This window comes from Phalacrocorax aristotelis, chromosome 9 (assembly GCF_949628215.1).
Source record: "Phalacrocorax aristotelis chromosome 9, bGulAri2.1, whole genome shotgun sequence".
NCBI classification, from domain to species: domain Eukaryota; kingdom Metazoa; phylum Chordata; class Aves; order Suliformes; family Phalacrocoracidae; genus Phalacrocorax; species Phalacrocorax aristotelis.
Window position 1 is genome coordinate 32,720,554 of NC_134284.1, and position 6,055 is coordinate 32,726,608.

Consider the following 6,055-nt stretch of genomic DNA (forward strand, 5'->3'; position numbering starts at 1 on the left):
TATAGATCATTATTCCACAGTCTTTATAAACCAATGGAAAGTGCTTTCTAAAAAGGAGATCGGTTTTCCTCCTGCAGCTTATAACCAGCCCTCGGTCCCTCCCAACCACTGGCCCAAATGTAGGTGAGGCCACACGCATCAGCCTGGAGGATAGTGGAAGCTAAAGCTAGCTCTGTTTCTTTTTGCTTTTGATCTCTTCCCAGGGCTGGTTCACCACACAGCCGTGTCAGCACAGTGCATCTATGTTAATATTTTAGTTTAGATTACGAGTGCCTTTTTGAACTAACTCTCTAGACGGTTCTGGTTTACCACTCTGCGATTCACATTGCGGAGGGATTTGAGAACAAATTAATTGAGCTGCTTTGGGGTAAAACAAAAGCAGAAGAAGGGAGCACACCTAAAGCACCCCAGCCACTAATGGGTGTTCATTACTGGACATTTGGTCTGCAGGACAAAAATACAACCAGCCCAAAGAAAAACCCTTGCAATACATACAGCATGGGTGGCAGGACCTCAATACAGCCATGCTGCTTGGCAAATCCATGCCTGTTGTGCTGTCCTAGCTGCTAATGTAGATGTAGGTGTATGTGCCAGCAAAACGGGGAGTGAGGCAGCGCAGGCATAAGCAGACAGAGAAGGCAGGGCCACTTCTTTGGGGAGCAATATCGCTCCTGCCAGATTCAAGAGACCATGAAATTGCAGCCTCAGAGAAAACTGACAAATGCTGAAAGGACAAGGGATGCCCCAAGGGCAAAGGATTGACTGAGGTTGCTGAGCAAAACTGGAAATAAAACCCAAGCCCCATACCAGACCACGGTCTCTCTATTCATTTTATGTATCTGGGCCCATAAAAGGCCCAGAAGTAGGTTCAGCCTCTGCCCCACAGCCTGTAGGCCACCACTGCTGACCTAAAAACCGGCTCCATGGCTTTCTCTCCTGTGTGGAGCTTGGCACACAGCACCCTCTGAGCATGTTTATGCTGAAAGCTGTGTTGCAATGCAGAGTTACTTTCCCAAGTGGGTACCGGAAGCTCTCCAGGTATGAAAGCAGAGAGCTCCCACATTTCCCTTCACCCTTTTTAGCCAGATTTTGCAGGTAGCTGTGTGCCATGTATGCATTTGTACAGAAAGCTTCATGCAATATTTATGTTAAGCTATGTTAATTATTTCTGTGCTGTTGTGCAGTGTGCAATGTAGACGTTGCTTCAAAAATAAATTACTGGGCTAAATAAAATCTGTCTTAATGTTCAGATTTATTTATTTTGCCACTTATCTCTTGGTAGATTTCGGTGCGATTCCTCCCTCCCAAGTCACCTCTTCCACTCTGAAGAGCATAAGATGCTGCTAGTCTCCTGTACTCCCTGCTGACATTTCTGTGTTCATCCTTCGCAGTGCATCAGTTCCAGTAAGGAAAAGAAACACATGAACTGCCAAAACAGACAACTGCCTACATCACGTGGAGAGGAGAATGCAGCTTCGACTGAACAAGACTCGCTGTGCAGCTACGATCAGCAAAGAAGAAGGGGAATCTGAAGAAAAAGGAGCTCAGGTTTCACCCCATAGAAGAAGGATAAATATGGTGCCAGAGAAGCAGTGGGAATTAGGAGACCGGACAGCATGGGAGATGGAGACGTGCGAGTAAGCAGCCAGCAAGAAATGTCAAATTATGTGAATGACAGAAGGAAAACAAGATGTGATCTAAGACACCAAGAGTGAGGGAAGGTCCACAGAAGAGTATTCACGGACCAGGATGAAGCTCAGCAGAGCGTAGGTCATGGAGACAAGGGGAGGGAGAGCCCAGAAAGGCAGGATTTGAAGGCAGCAGAAAGACCAAATAGAATAAGCATAAAATAATCTACTTTACTTACTTTAATTTACTCAAGAAGTCACTGTTCAGAAAACAGCAAAATAGAGAGTCTATAAGCAGCAAGGCAAAAAGTCCTGCCATAGGTGGTGGAGTATAGACAGAAGAAAGACAGAACCAGAAGAGCACAATAAAGTGACAAGATGGAGAAAAGGATGCCTTTGTAGGTATTGTCCTCAAGTAAAACAGATATTTTAAGCACAGAAGGAACAAGAGACTAAGACTGGTTTCTCCCCTCTCAGTTACAATGCAGCCGATCATCCCAGAGAAAAACTAGCCTGAGATAAGAGGGGGGCCCCAGTCCCCAGATTAGCTCTGACTGGACAACCTTTGGAGGCCTCTATCTCAGCAAACCAAACATCTCGAAACTCTTAGCAAGGGCTAAGTAATAGGACTCTCACATGAAAAAAATCCTCCGAGTCCAAAACTGTCTTCCATTCCTCTCCCGGTCTGTGGCAACAGCTGAAGGTCTTGCTCTTTCGCTCCCTCGTACAGTTGCTACTCCTTCACTGGGGTGATCAGCTGAAATCCTCCAAAAAAAAATAATCCCAGATTCCCCATCTTAAACTTGAACATAGAAACTGCAAGGAAGGAGTCAGTGAGTTATCTGCAGGGAAGGAGAAGAGATAATGATTGAGGAGCTCTGTTGCTAGGATGGTAGGAGAGGTGTAATTCTGTCTGGTACAGAGGCGGTTACGAAATGGCTCTTCTTTTATGATTATCCTGGCTCATCTTTTATTATTATATTATTAGGTAGTAATAATACTGTGCTGTGCTCCCTTTGCATTTCATATATAGGGAATAAAGAGGTGGTCTCTGCCCCACGGAGCGTACAAGACAAGAAGCAGCAGGTGGCTGCCACTGGTAATATAAAAGGAGCCCTGAGAAAGTAGTGGCTGGCATGATGGGCAGTGAATCCAAAACACATCGGCAAGGGGCAAGAGTTTCTGAGCCCCATCTCACCATTAAATTCCTCCCCGCTGGGAGCAAACCCCTACATCCCAATGCGTATATTTGTCTTTCCTTCTTCCACCCATTGATCATTAAATTCAGTTTAGATTAAATGAGGCCAATTAATGCTTGTTAATTTTCCTAGGCTTATTTTTGACCAGTCACACTAAAATGAGTGCAGAAAATGGCAGAAATCAAGAGGAACATTACAATTCCCTGTTTGTAAAATGAAAGCAATTGCTTTCCTTGCTTATTGTAACACAGCCCTTCGGAGGCAGAGTGATACACTATCCGGAAACATCCACTTGGGGACTATGCTTAAGACCCACAGCTGTCACTACGCCTCTGATACTTTATTTTGATCTATTCTAATGTTAATTTTCTAAGCATTTCTTAATTGCATTGGATAATATAATAGGGTATAAATCTTATCAGCAAATCAGACTGACATCAGTTTGTGTTATCATATTACCATGGTTACATTATTATTACAAGTGAACCTTGTGCTCGTTACTAACCACAAACAATTCTAGCGAGTAACCCCAACTGAAGCAAAATATCCTGGCAGTGTTTCCATTTTTTGTCAAACAAAACCAATTTCTCTGGGTGACAGGTAACTGCAGTGTACCTATGATGTATTTTACTCTCCTCAGACTCATTCAGCCTACGTTTATTTCCTTGCATTTGTACAGCGTTGAAACATTGCTGTGCTGTCAACAAGACACAGAGGCCAAATGCCTTAAACATGGACTAGGATCTTTAACACAAATTCGGGGTGTTCAGATGACAGGCACTACCCCAGCCTGTCAAAACATTACCACGTTTGTATTGTTATGGCAAAAACTGCTAGTGACTGCTACGTTAGGAGCCATTAACTTGATCAGGTCCCTCCAGGGTCCAGTTTCTCCCTACTCTAATCTGATCTGACGGTGGTCTCCCATCGAAAGACACAGTCCCACTTTCCCTCATCTCCAGTGCTGCTGCCCATGTATCAGATGAAGGGACAGACTTTTCCCTTGGCATCACTGCAATGATTTGCCTCCCCGGATCTGATGTATGGGAGGGAAACGCGCTGGAACAGGGGAGGACTGTGATGCTGCCCCTTTCCCTGCAGCTGACTGTTAGTTTGGGCATTTCCTACATTTGGCCGTTCCTCTGCTGCAGACCATTGTCCCACCGGCTGTGCTGGAAAACAGATTGCTTCCCTGATCTGAGTTAAAGAAAAATAACCTTTCCTTTCTGTTAACCCAGATATTTCAGTGATCCACTTTTAAGCGCAAGCAGTTGCACTGGCACGACTGAGAAGGCAGAGCTGTACAGGAATGAAGAGATGACAGCAGGAAACCCTCCAGCAAAAAGCTCCATCCAGAGGGAATGTGGAAGGAAGGATGGACCATTTGCAAAGTAAGAAGTCACAGGAGGCCATGGAAGAGGATGCAGGAGACAGCTGCTTGTGGGGAAGCGACATTAGAGCTTCTCCAGACATTCCTGTCAGACTACGAGCCGTGCAAAGACATTCATTTCTTTTTTGCAGGCAGCAGCCCACCTGCTGAGGCAGGAAGAGGGCTGATTTTGAATCGCCCATTGCTGCCTCAAATGGGGTAGTGCTCCTCAAGGCCATGAAAGACCCACTTCTTAGCAAAGGAGCAAGAGCAGTGCAGAACCTCTGGAGAGCTGGTGAGTCCTGAGCCCAGCGAGGTACTGCCGTGCTGCTCCAGCAATGCCTCCTGCCTGCATCAGGTGCCAAAATGGGAAAGAAGATGCAAAACTTGCTTCTAGTCCCTAGATTAGGGAAGATGTGTAAGAGAATTGGATGGAAAGGGTGGAAAGCCAGGGAAGATCAGCTCTGTTTTTACCTCTGTTTTAAGGATAAGAGAGGGTCTGATAAAGACAACATGGGGAGGGGGAACATGCAGTTAAAAAAACCAGTGTCACTCATGATGTTCACAGCTGACAAGAAGCAGAGCTTGAAGCTACCCCCCTCGTTGTTCACTATAAAGAAACTTTACCAGCATTTTAGCAAAGCACCTAATACATCACGTCTTAATGCTAACTGGTGGGGACTGCATTCCTTCTGCAGGCTCATGGACACTGTTCAAATGAAGTCAGCGCTGGGCTGCTCCAAGTAACGCTTTCTGTCTGACTTGTTTTTTCCTTCTCCCTCATCACCAAGCAGATTATGTCAGTGGGGTTCTGCTGCAATTACTTTTCGTTCATCCTTACAATATCATGTGTAATGTTCTTGTGCTTTGACTCCTTTTCTTCTCCTGGCCTGTGTTTCACATTTACATTTAAAAATGCCTAACCTTTGGTGACATGGACATCTGCTTAGTTTAATGCCTTCTTGCTCCCGTGCTGCCAGTGTTCATCTCAGCACACCAGACTGGGAATGGCCCTTACCAGCATGGCCTTTCAAGAAGAATATATATTGAACTGTGAATAATCAGCCACCAGGAGTGGAAGAACAGAAACAATGGTCTTAAATTACAGCTTGAGATTTAGACAGCATGGGAAAAATTCCCAACAGAAGGAACTGGAACAGCCTGAGGAGGAGAAAGCTTCTCCATCATAAGAGGTCTTTGACAAAAGGTCAGGTTCAATATGTCAGGATCAATATGTCAGGATCAATAAAGACTCTTCAAGGGACAGCAGTGCACTGAGATTGAGCTCATGCTCTTTGGGTCCCACATTAACGTGGGCTCCAATGGCACCCAGGCCAGTAAAGCAAGTCCATGCAAAGGGTTGGAAAACCACTGGTTGCCTTCCCTTCTCCTCTCCCTCTGCCTTCAGTACTCTATATGCCCTAGAGAAGCACACACCCTTGCTTACCAGGAAAGGGATTCCCACCCTATCTGTGCTTGGCTTCCTCCTGCCTCACCCATACCTGTGATTTAGTCTTCAGAGACCTACCCATGGCAGCTGCACAGAGGACCACTTGTGCTGCTGAGCCCTCCCTTGCTCCTTCACATTGCTAAGACCCTCTGCTCCCCCAGCAAAATCCCTTTGTGATCTCCTCAGCCCCACATGCCCAGGAGCCCCACTCTGCTCCGGCTCCCTGCCAAGAGGAGGAAGAGCAGAAGGGCAGAGAGTGGGTCTCACCTCCAGCATTCCTTTTTCCCTCTGCTGCAGCACAGAGACAACCACACAGGGGTAGGGAGGAGGGAGGCAAAGCACAGCAGGGTAAAAGAGGCGATGCTAGGGCCAGCTCTGCTTTGGGGACGCTGCAAAACCATAGTGACAT